The 13,472-nt window shown below is 44.3% G+C and overlaps 1 protein-coding gene across 4 annotated transcripts in view; it reads left to right on the plus strand.

The window, feature by feature from the left end:
- The window catches only part of brd4 (bromodomain containing 4), a 38,243-nt gene that overhangs the window by 9,207 nt on the left and 15,564 nt on the right, over positions 1 to 13,472 (plus strand). The gene's annotated exons all lie outside the window — the stretch shown is intronic.

Below are 13,472 nucleotides of genomic sequence, written 5' to 3' on the forward strand. Positions count from 1 at the left end.
ATTTTCACGCTTAATGGCGCTCTTACCATCATACAAACAAAAAATATACTTCATTTGAGACATAGTGAAATGCTCAAGAGAAGGCTGAAATTGAAGACAGCCCAAAGTTATAGTTCTTGAGAAGAGCACATTGTTAGCCTCATCTGTAGTTTTACAACACTCTAATTTGGCAGTATAATTCAGGGTTTTGTTGAGGATTGCATTGTTGTCCAGAATTCATCCAGGAGCCTGAAGAAGCAAGTCACCTCCTGGTGAGAGAGGGGTGTGTGGGAAGGGGGGAAGGGGGCAGTACAGAAGAAGAAGGGGGTGGTGTGTGGCAGGAGCCAGCCAGGGTTTTGAAACATCTCCTGATTCCTGGCAGGGTTTGGCTTGCTCACTGGCTGAAAGTTCAACCTGAAACTAAAGATCTGGCTCCATTCAGGCTGGTTCCTGTTAAAATGTGCCTGAGTCATGCTTAGTGTATGTGACTCACTGCATGTTCTCATGCACTGACTCATAGCTGCTGTAGTCATTATCAGGAGATCCGCCTCAACTTTGTGCCCTGGACTGATTAGTTGGAAATAGTGGAACTTTAGCTTGCTAGCTGATATCACTGCTCATTTAGATCTCTGTAAGGCAGATGTCATCAAATCCATCTGTATTTTCCTGGTTGTTCTAAACGATAGACAACTTTTAGTAAGACTATCTCTGGGTGCATTTTCTTAATATGTAGGCTTTGTCTAAAACCACCATGTCATGATGTCTCACAACTCAAGTGGATTTTCACGCAAAAGCTTTTTAGAAGTCATTTTCAGTGGCATTACAACCTTGAATCACTTCTCCTGTGTTTGTCTATAACCACGGGAGACAAATACAGGCCGTTGGTGGTCAATTTTCAAGCATCCAAAACTACGTCCAAGGCTAAAAATATAGTGCGCATTGGCCAAGAAGTGTCAAGCGTTGCCATAGAAACCTTGGGAACTGCCAGAGCACTGTGTATTTGTCTTCATGCCCTGTTCCAGAGGTACTCAAATGATGTGTTACTAGACACACATATACATGACGACAGACACCATCGTTAAAAAGGTGGAATATTCAACTTGGGAACCTACTTTTTAGGGATCTGGGAGCCGCACATGGGTTGCTGGAAGATGTTTGTGTGTTATCAGATCTCTCCATGATCTGATGAGATTAGCCATAGCAGGGTAATGGAATACAAAAATCAATGTGTTGTTTGCCCATTAAAAGGCTTTGGACTCCTTATCCAATACACTCCAACATTAAGAGAAACTTTATTGATTGGGTCAATGCAAAAGCAAAGGATTTGATGAGGATTAAAACACGATTAATAAAAGATGATCTGTGATTAGTATTAATAGCCTATTTCTTGCAATGTTGTCGACTAGTAGTGACAGATATACAGATCTTTCATAACAAAGATGCTAGCTGAAAGGTGTCCCATGTCGGCAATTATGTTTTAATTTCAGCTTAATTTCTGGTAATAACTAGCCTATATTGTGTTCCTAGTTTTGTTGCGTTTGGGCCTCCCTTTTCACATGACAACAACGTTGTTGTTGTTGTTTTTGTTGTTATTGGGGCCTGAAAATTGAAAAAAAAGCGAAACCAGGTTCCAGAGTGAAAGTGTTTGGTAACGCCCCCCTTAGCGTCACCGGGTAAAGTGGCAATACGCAATTCTTGTGAAAGCTGTGACGACACACTTCACACGTGGAAGATGATGAAACACAAGAGGAGCATTCAATCAACAAGTGGCATTCAACAAACTATCATGACATCAGAGACAGAGTCTGATAACGAGTTGCTAAAAATACATAGCCTAATGTGCAATAAGTGCCTGGCTGCTTATAACATTCACGCATATTAAAAGGACAGAAGATGTGTGGACATCTAATTTGACCCTATTACAATTCAAATTGTGTTTAGAGGGAGATAATTTCACTGGATTTGGTGACCGGGAGATTTTAATTTGTCAGACTTTGATTAATTTTAACTTTAAAAGTCTGACAATTACCGGATAACGGAAACAATGGGTAGCATCAAAATCCCTAACTTGTCTGCTTCTCTTGAACTACATCTCATCTTTGTGATTGGTATCTATTTAATAAGGACAAATTACAATCATTACGGGATAATGGCTTTTGCCTGGATTCACCTCATCAGCGTTCCTCATGGGAAGAGTGTCGGTGTCCCTAATATCTTGTCCATTCAGTGTACAGAGCCATTCTTGAACTGCTACACCAACTGGAACTGGATGTCAAAGCCCAAATTATCCCGACACACACAGAACCCACATGTAGCAAGCGTTCCACAGGAAACGCTGAGATGGAAAACTCCAAGACATGAATGCACAGAGAGCAGTGAAGGAGCATTTCTTTGTATCAGACTGAATCAATAGATCCTGGCTGTGTATTGGCAGGCAGACAGCATAGCGTTGGAGAGGTGCTCCTCCCTGGAGAAGGCTTGAAGGGGATCGTATGAACGAGGAGAGCTTGGATGAACAAGTAGGGAGTGGTGTTCTTGGCCTTGTCGCTGTGGTGTCATTAATTATTTATTCATTTGCTTTTAGGCGTGCACACACGAAAAACGGCCCCTGTCCGACTCTTCTTATCGAAGGCCTCGAGTGGAATCTGCAGGCCTGCATTTTGCACCCCCCTCCCCCTATAATACATGAATGATTCATAGTTTACTTTCAGGAGGGATGCGGACATTTTGCGATGATGATTTGTGTCCCGCCTCCTCTCACCTAGGACAGTCACTGTGAGGCTACACGCAGAACCAGATTAGCTGGTGTGAGCTGCACATCTCCACCCCCGTTCAGTAACCAGAGCTACTTCCTCCCCTGCACACATTCCACGGCAGTCTGCAGTGATCTATGTCCAGGTCAAAGGTCAACTGTTATTCCAGAGCCGAGAGGGATGTAGGACATGCAGGCGCAGGAAGCAGGCCCTTAGATTGACCTCTAGTTGGAGGCTACCGCCGACTAGATTAGTCTCACATGTTGGCATTGTGCTGACAACAGCACTTTGAGACTGCTGTAGTAGACCCATTCATCATATATGGAGGACCGACTGATTGGAACTGTCAATACGAAGTCATCAATGCAGAACATCAAGAATCAGTCCGAGACTAGGCCTGATAAGATTAACTCTTCTTACTGTAAAGTCTAACTATTCTGAAGAGTGTCTGTGGAAACTGGACTTTTTCAAGCGGAAGTTCCCAGACTTAGAAAAGTCATTTTAGGCTAGGAGTGACACCAGGAACTGATGATCCAGGTTGTCATCAGGAATGTAGCATTGTAATGACGTGTTCACTTGAGGAAGTGGTTAACGCATGCGGTGACGCCACATCATAAAATCAGATTCCTCTTTAGATAGCTGATCCTGTCTTCCTCGTCATGATAGGCAGTGTGGGTGTGTGTTTGTTTTGAGAACCCAGTAGTAAATCCATCCAGTAAAGCACTCTGTGGTAAATCCAGCGACTGTTCCAGTGGGGCGACGCGGAGGTCGGATCATAAATCAGACTTTGCAGGAAGACTGCTACTTTAATCTTGAGTCGAATGTATTTCACGATGAAGTGCGTCTGACAGGTTTGTCAGAAACTTTACCGAGAACAAAGGAGAGAAACGCATAAAAACAAGAGATAAGAAATGGAAACAAACAAACAAGGGACTGTCACTGAACAAGCGCATCACAAACTCAATGAGACAAACAAGAGTGTATAGTCGTGTTTCCATCAACGTATTTTGATGCGCATTTTGAAGTATCACATTAGAAAAAGTCGGTGGAAATGATGAAATGGGGGGGGGGGCAATTTTGCAAAGTTTTTACGCTAGCTTGAGATGGTGTTTGCCTTTTTTTTTTTTTTACCGTTATGTGCAATAGGGAGATGCAAACCGCTTTTTTGAGGAAGTTCTGACGTAGCGTACATTTAACTCACATGACTGTCAAGCTGGACCCTGTGTGGACAGCTGGCAGCTTTCCCGCTCTGCTGCGATACGTTCTGCTGGTGGAACACAGCGCCGCCCGACCGACCGGACCAAATGAGCCGCCGATACTCCTGCAGCACATCAAAGCTTATGCTCCAAAAGTGTTGCACCCAAACGCTCTTCATCCCTGAGATGTCTTTTGCACGACGACTCCCACAACTGTCTTGTGTGACGTTTATTTCCCAGATGTGTGGTGGTGAGCGTCGCTGAGTGTGCGTTTCTCCTGTGATGTTTACTCGTCACCACCAGAAAGGAAGAAATCCAGCCACCAGCAGATTACATGACATAATCTCACTACTATAATAAGGGGGAGGGGGTTCCGAGCAGCGTGCTCCACAATGGTTCAACTGTGCGCCGCGTGCTGGAAATGAGCATGCAACCTAGAAATGATATTTTATGATACGCAATATTTCTAGTAATTATTATTTCTCCTAAGGCAAGTAACCATTGGAAAGCGCTCTCTCCATCTATGTTCTTGTCTCACAGCCTGAGCCTAGTGGGCCCACACACACACACACACTACTTATTCGCTTAACAGCTGTTTATGGAAATGCACCTGATTTGAATTTTAAGATTGTCAACTTTTCAACTTCGCTTAGAATTTGCGCAAAACCTGAATGGAGACACGGCTTATGTGAGCGAGAGGGAGAGAATAATGGTGGAGCACTGGGCACCACCAGGACCGTCCACAGGAGTAAATAACAGACTGCTGGGAAAGCCTGACTCTGACACGGGGGGGAAACCTGCTGTGTCATTGTATTATTGTCTACTTTCTGCGGATGTATGAGATTACGCACGCTCAGAAGGTGTACTTCATGCTCCCAGTTATTGCAGACAGAACAGACTGCATCTGCTGATGTGTTTGTTCCCAGAGGTTTGTTTACTCTTGTCATGGTTACATTGCTTTAATATCAATGACTGTCTCTGTGGGTATTCCCGTCGCTGATGGTAATGAGCTGATAAGGACCATCTGGCAGTAATGTGTGTGTGATGAGATTCTGCTCCATGAAGCAGACAGTGTAGGCCAGCTGGAGCAGACTCATGTTATGCCTAACAGCCTCTTGACTGGTCCCCGTGGAACTTGTGTCGTGTCCTCTGTCCCGCTGCCAGCTGCACCGTACCTGTCTGCGTGTCTCTTCGGTAGACGCCATCTTTGGCTCTGATCGGCTGCTTGCTGCTTCCTCTGTGTCCCCGTTGACCTTTTAGGAAATGGCTTTGAGTCAATCGCATAAAGCGTTTGCTCTTCCTCTCAAGTTGTGCCAAGAGTGAGCGTTGTTCCAGAGCCCCATCACAATTGGCAGATCACGGTCCCCAGTGGGCACTGAGCAGGGTTAGACTTATATGCTAATCTGAGTTTTATGGGGGTCTCTAAAATAATGTCTCTTCCCCGCGGGCCAGAGATGAATAAATAAACAATAGCCTAACAGGTCCATGAGAGAGACAGGTCACTGCTCATTAGTGCTTCAACACATTATCACACAGCAGCCAACTTTTGATCATGTGACGTCTGGTGTGTACACACGACAAACAGCACTGTATCATGCTGAAGTCTCATGTCTTTTATCCAAGATTTGGCGAAAGGGAGAGTGTCTGCTTTGTCGATAGGAGGTCCATTTAGGCAATAATAATAATAAATGAAAATTATATGGCGCTTTTCAAGAACTCAGACACTTTACAGTGTCTATGTATATATCTATAAATTTGGCAATGTGGACTGTTTCAAGAATTTTGGCTGGCCACAGCTATGTATTTTTACATGCGATCGGGCTGAAGCTTTCAGGAAGTGTAAAGAGCACTCGTGCGGGTGACCTGACGGAGCCAGATTTTTAAATTAGGGCAGATTAATTGCCCGATTTGCCCTAAGGCAGATTGCCCTATGGCTGAGGCTATAGATAAGTGATGACTGATGATGTCATCAGTGATGATGACTCATAAGTCTGAGGTTATATAACTGACGGGAGTATAAGTAGGTAGAATCGGGGAGGAACCAGATGGAGACTATGGCTTCCGCCCCTGGGCTGTGCAGGTGACCTGACGGAGCTGGATTTCTTAATTAGGTGATTGCCCTAATTGTCATCAGTGATGTCATCCGTGATAATGCAAGAAACAGAAAAGCCAGCACTCAAAGTAATCCGTGATGATGTCATCAGTGATGCCATAGAGCAGGCGAGGCCATGACGCGCAGTGGTCATCATCAGTGATGTCATTAGAGCAAGTGGGCACACAGCGGGTGAGCTGCAGGACGGGCGAGGGAGAAAGTAAGCCCGCACAGCCTAGGACCGCTGCTAGCCCGCGCATCGAGCACGAGATGCCTAGTATACTAAACACCGAAGGGGTGGGGGGGACGATGTTAGTGCACAGATAGAGGACAAAGATAACACTATACACTAAACATTACAGGGAGTGATGTCAGTGAGACAGACAGCGGACAAACACGACAGAGACACATGGTTGGATGAGGGGAGGCTTGTGGGGGACTAGGAGAGGGTGGTGGAGGAGAGGGGGGTCTTGGGACTGGAAAGCTGTAAGGGATTGTGCCTTTGTCATTTCTTGGGGGAGGGAACAGGGTTTTTCCTGCCTCAAAATGAGGCGGAGGTGCTACTAGAGCTTGACCCATGTGGGATTTTTTAGACCAATACAGATTGCAGTGGGGGATAATTCTCTGATTACCGACAGGTGCCCATATAGTGATTTTATTTATTTATTTTTAGCTGGAATGAAAGTAGATGTTTTCTGTGTATTGTGGATTTGTGGATATGCAAAGGTACTGCTTTGCTTTCTTAAACAAATAACTTTATTAAAGAATATTTAACGTTAAATTGTCAACACATGGGTGTAATGCTGCAATTACAAATGACAGAAATCAAGCGAGTGCAACGCTTGTTAGAAAATAGTGTTTTCCATTCCCTATGCAGGAAAAACCCTGGGTTTCAGGGCCTGGGAGCTGCCCGAGAGAAGGCTCTGTCCGCAAAGCTGCAGAGGTTGGTCTTGTGGGTGGAGAGAAGGTCAGCTGAGGTGGATCTGAGGGACTGGGAGGGTTGGTGGGGGGGGGGGGGGGGGAGAGAGCAGCAATGTGGTAAAGCTCCTGGCTTGCAGCCGGTTCCTGGTCTTACAGTCAGTGTCATTACATCTCGTTAACCGACATCAACGATTTGCTGCAGAAACCGCAAAAACACGTAGTGTGGTTGCGGCCATATGCTCCACTTACGAGTCTGCAGGGAATAAGAACGTGAACAAAACTCTTTACATTGAAAAATGCATTGTTTGTGATTAAAGTAATGGTTGTTGGTACTCTATTAGCAGATGTAGGATTTTACTGCTTTCATGGGAGATCAGACCCCTTCTTATGGGAGCTCAGCTCACATCCCACGACCAGCTCCCACATTTTGAACCCTGCCAATGAGAGACTCCAAGACAAGTTCATATTACGACTTGGAGGATTTTCAAAGTTCTTTTGACTTGTGGCAATAATTGGCCACAAAAAGTATTTGTGGCAAAATGAACTTTCCCTCAGACGCTATCCCTCTGTAGGGTTGGGACTACCGGAGTGCGCCCCGTGACAAATAGGGATGCGCACAGATCGATCAGCCAATGATCTGAATCGTCCAATTTTCATCATAAATACCGTATGTCATATTTAGGCATATTATGAGATTGGAGAATTCAAATTTATGCTTTTAACTAGGGGTGCACCGATCACGTTTTTTGCCACCGATCACCGATTGCCGATCACCTATGAGAAATATCTGCCCAACCGATCATCGACCGATCACCGATTACCGATTACCGATCACCGATATATATATATATATATTTATTTTATATTTTGTAGGCTAAAGGAAACTGCCAACATGAGACAGATGGGAGTTCAACCGTTTAGTTGTCAGTTCTCTTCAGTACAGTACAGCAGTATAGGCTTTTTACAGCATTATGACAGGAATAGTAGGATTGTGTGTGGTCTGGAAAAAGGAGGCAATAAAATATACAAACAGGTCAGTAACCAAGCTTGCTGTTATATAGGCCAATTATAGTGATAATTAACAACTAATAATATATAAATGATAATTAGGTAAACTGTAAGTCAGTTACTCTTAAACACCAGTCTTGAACCATGACTAAAGCCAAAGAGCTCCCACTCATAGAACCGGGGTTATGCACAATAACCGTCATACATTGGGATCCGCATCGAACGAACATCAAAACGACCCGCCCATCGAGGCCGAGTTACAGTGTTATAATTAGCAGCACTATGAGTGCGATCTACATAATGGTGACAGGGTTACATGACGGGAGAAACAACAGAATCACAAGCTACACACGAGCTAAACTCCATCTGAGTAGTGGCATTAATTAGCGCATCCGTCTGAATGGAGCGCACATCCACATAGCAGCACACTTTCGCTTCCTTCAAAGTGCCCGCGGGAACATCAATGCTTGCGTGGAAATTGTCTGTGTGTGCGCGTGCACTACCCCGACTACCACGTTAATCTGGGACTTTAATACACACGGATTTAACAGCATGCAAATGCCTCGGTAGGCGGGAGGACTGGAGGTAATTTATCTGCTGAGTCTGCTGTAATCACCAGCTGATTTGTGTGATTCAAAGACGCAAGAGGTGTGTTGACAGTCTGGTGCGGTGTGTGCATGGAGGTGAGTACACTGATGAAAGCAAAGCGTGTGCTTTGCAACACAATGATATAAACGTTAGAGCACAAATATGAAAGTTAAACGATAGACATTGAAGACATGAAAATGGGCTGCCTCATGTTTCTCACGTGCAGCATGATCGGCTATGCGATCGGCAAAATTAAAGGAATATCGGAAACAGCAGATCACATATTTGAGGTCCAAATCGGCCGATACAGATTGCGTGCAGATCGATCGGTGCACCCCTACTTTTAACCGATTGATGACGCAAAACACGTGAGCCATTTTCGCTCCATTTTAATAGACACAACATGTCATCTGTAATGTATGCCAGAATAAAATACCTTGGGGGACAACTAGCCATCCTGCAGCTCTTTTGTCAGCAGACAGCCGAGCACAAGAGGTACTAGGGATGTTAACTGTTAACCGGTTAACCGCAAAGAATGTTTGTGACCGGTTACACATGTCGGTCAATTGGTTAATTTGCATACAACCATGTTGCCAATAATCCCTACAATACACAAAGTCACACAACACCACTGTTAGCACAGTTTGGGCCAAACCCTGCCTGGTGGAGCAAAGCTGCTGTTTGCGTTTGTTGTTTTCTGGGGGAAATTGACAGATTTCCATCCTTAGTGGAGCCATTAGCTGTCTTGAAGAATTTCAGACTTTCCTCACTAAAGTTACTTAAAGCATTGATTGAGTGTTATATATAGTTAACCTAGCATGGAATGAGATTATTACATGTATATCTATCTTAGTTTTTTCACCCTTCAGTTTTTTCTGCTGTTGTTCTTGTTTTGACACTTTGCTTTCATCCCTCTAACAACGCCACACAGATTTTCCAACACATTTTCTCATGGTCCATTATTCAGTGTGTGTGTGTGTGTGGTCTAAACGAATATTCACACATTTGGTGCGTGCAAGAGTTAACCATGGCTCAAGCATATACAGTAATGGACAAAACCAATCGCATCAATTTCTGCTCTCTACGGTACTGATCGGTTATGTTTAGCTATGATGTGGCCAGTGATGGCAGATTATCTCACTTTGTCCTCGTGTCACATAGGGTTAGGGTTTCCTTGAAGCACAAATGTTGTCATTCTAGTTAGTCAAGATCCATCTTCTTTGCTTGTACAAATAGTAAATGCTGAGCTGCTTCAGCAGTGTCGTCATGGAGACGTGGCACCTTACATCGAACAACATTACCCTGGCCTGTACTTCCTTGAACTTTGCCCACGCTGGGTTTTTGCCCGCCATTGACAACAATGACATAAACACGGATGTCTGGAGAGGAGTACAATCAAAACATTGCAAGAGGGAGTGTGCAGTTTCTTATTACACCACGTTGTGAACGTGATATCTCAGGAAGGCCTAGAAGAGGGAATTTCTTCGATAATGAAAAACGAGCAGAGACGCAGATAATTAAGTAGAATTGCAACGCAAAGTGCCAAGCTATGTGCACAATAGCCCATTAGTGGCAACAACAAAGTGCAAAGGGCTCTCCAGTGTCTGGCTCAAAGTGTCAGTGCTACAGAGAAAACAGTACAGTACACTAACGAGCCGCAGAGAAGACATGTTTGACCCGCGCGTCAAACAAACGTCACTCTGGAACGAAGTGAATGCAGTCTGAGCACCAAGCTTGATTGATTGATTGATTGACCTGACATAGATGCCAATTTTGCTGAGGTCAAAAGTGCTCATATGATATGAGAAGGTGACCACAAATGAAGCCATATAGAAGCCTTAATTCCAGTTGTGGGAGAGAGATGAAGGTAAGGTGGCGTATAGCTGGAGATTCAAGCTGCGCACACACCTCTCCACTTGTTTTTTCATCAAGGCAATTTCGAGGAGATATGGGCTCAAAGTAGGCTATTAAGTGCCAAGTGGCTATTATTGTTGTTGTCTGTGTTTCAATCATAGACATAAATAATATGGACGTAGGTATCCCATTAAATTTAGTTTTCCTGGCGGAGTTTAAACGGTGGGTGTCACCATCTTGATTTTTGGTCAGCAGAGTGGGAGGGAATGTGTTGAGTCCTCCCACACCTCACGTGAGATGAAAGTTTCCCAGAGCCGCAGCTCCGCCTGCTATAATTGGTCCATGATCGGCAAGCTGCGCGATCACTGGACAGGCGATCTGTCAATCACCCCCTTTTCTATCATCTATTTTACTCCAAACAGGCGAGTTATATAAAAAACGACCCCCCTACAGTTGTTACTGCAAGGTTTGGATGGCTTCACTCATTTGTGCGGTAAGGAAAAAAATATATGGCAGCTCTAGTTATCGGTATCTGCCAACATTTTCATATCGGTGCATCCATAATCAGATCACAAAATAGTTTATCATCTTACTTGGAAAGGCTTCCAGCCAGACAGGTACCAGCAGTGCTAGACCGGTGCAAATACTTTGCCAGTGTTGTCATTCGACATATTGGTCAGTTAGTCATATTCTCCACTGCGTTTCGTTGCCTCGGGGAGGCCAAGGATCGTCATGTGCTGTGCTGCTAACTGCTTCCCTCTTCTCCGAAAAGTGACTCATCATGATGAACATGAACAATGTGAGTCAGTCACAGATCCATACAGTGCTGTGTGTGCGGCGTGCGCTGTGTGTTTATGTTTGAGGCCCGATTGCGAGGGTGGATTTTAGCGCGCGAGACTGGACGACCGCACCGTCTCTCTGTCTAATGTTGGTTTGACTCCCCCAACCTTGTGATCAATCAATTTCCTCCCCTCAGAGCCTTCTCTCGTTCTACATTCTATTTTTAGTCACGTATTTCTAGATTAGCGTCTGGCCTTGGTGCTGGAGACTGTCTCAGCAGCCTGTGTCTTTTTTTCCCCTCCAACTCCATGTCCCTGATATGTAGCCTGAGGAGAGGACGATGCGTAGGAATGAGGCTGCGCTGCGCACTGCGTAGTGGAACACAGTCTCTCATAGCAGCCAGAGGATGCCGGTACCCCCCCCCCCCCCTCCCTCCTCTCTAATCTGCCCACATCCCTAAACACTCCCAGGTCCTGAGACTGAGTGGGAAGACAAAGAACCACATAAAGCAGACAGACACCGCAGCCAAAACCAAGACCCAACCCACCTCTGAGTGAGGTCATAGGGTACTCGTACTGTGCAGCTCTGTCATGGTGGGATTTTTGTGAATGAACTCATATATTCAGGCTTCCCACGGTTCCTTTAAATCCTTGAAAGTTTGGGAATTTGAGGAGGGGGTGGTCAAGGCCTAAAAAAGTTTTTGAAAAGACATAAATAGACATGGGTCATTGAAAGTGCTTGAATTTACATACGGTAGTTTGTGCAAGAGTACCGGTATTATAAATTGAGTTCTTTCTTTTTTTCTTTTGTAAATAGGGTAACAGCATAGAGAAGTATTCACACATTCAATCCTCTTTTTTATTGTTGTCTGAGCTTCTGTAAAACCTGCTAGTTCTCATGATAAAAATTATCTGTAGTAATAAACCTTGAGCCGTGTCTCAGACTAGGCTGTCTTGGGTCCCTGAATTTGAAGGAATAATTGGGCCTGGAAATTCTAACGTTATATCAGCCAGTAATTCAGTCAGTTTTCTGCCAGCTAGTTAAATTCAACACACACACGTTGTTGGTGAGGATCTGTAACGTTAACGTTAGTTATTTTGCGCCGTTCAAATTGCTGGTAGTGACAGCCCCACTGCTTCAGTCGCCTGGCTCTGTGCTGTTAGCACAGAGCTACTAGTAGCCTATCCAAGCCCGCTGGTCTCATGTAGAGCTCAGCTGTCCTGTTAATGTGAACGCATTGCAGCGGCGTAGCCAAATGGCATTACAGCACGGCAGCAACTTAATAAATAATTAATTATTCCCCCCACCCCCGTCAATGACGATGCCATCGTCCATCACGATGGTTCACTGTGGAACCATCACGGTGGCTATTTGATTGACATTGCACACCCCTAGTAGAAAGATAACCGCTAAAGCGACGATGACCAAAACTGCAATTCTTCTACATTCTTCAATTGTTTTAACTTCTTGACAATGAAATAACAGTTAAGGTTTAATTCATCAACATGCTGCTGCGGTGCGGACCCCCTGGACCCCCTGGAACTCCCACAAGGTCTCATTACCCTTGAATATAGAGAAGAATTGCATAGTTGCTGTCAATTGTAATGCACAGTTACAGACAGTAGATTTGATATGATAGGCCTATGGTAGCTGAGATAACCTTATGTGAAACTGTGTTGTTAAGATGTAGATGTGTTGTATACCTCATTCTTTATACTAGAAGAAACTGGAAACTGGAGGTGTTGTTATTTATAGGTTAATATGCATTGATTTTCTTTGTCTGGCCCACTTGAGACCAAATTGGGTCCCATGTGGCTGTGAACTTAATGAGTTTGACACCCTGATGTAGTTCCTTCCTGGCACCACTAGTGAAATGAGAGCATAGTGCTGCTGGATTTATTTTGCTAGTTGCACTTTTGAACCGGAGTTTGACCAGAGTCTTTTCTCCATTCGTGATGATACAATATTGATTTTTGTAATGGGTATTATCGTAAAATGGGATATCGATAGCGTCCTCCTCTGTCTGCCTCCCAGCCGAGACTTCGCAATGGAAATGAGTCTTACGACTTTATTGTGAATGTGATATCCGGATTAATGATTTTATACTGTATGCTTTTTGGTGTATTGTATTTTTAATTTGTCAAATAAATTCAATTAAATCAATCGATCAATCAATCCACAGTTAAGTGGAAAACATGCTCGCAGCCTTGCCGGCAGCAGCTAGACCCACATATACTCAGCTTGATGAGAGTCTCCACTCCCAGCAACATTTTCACTAGGATTTCAATAACTAGAAGTTTA

This window comes from Poromitra crassiceps, assembly GCF_964638095.1.
Source record: "Poromitra crassiceps genome assembly, chromosome: 13".
Classification (NCBI taxonomy): Eukaryota; Metazoa; Chordata; class Actinopteri; order Beryciformes; family Melamphaidae; genus Poromitra; species Poromitra crassiceps.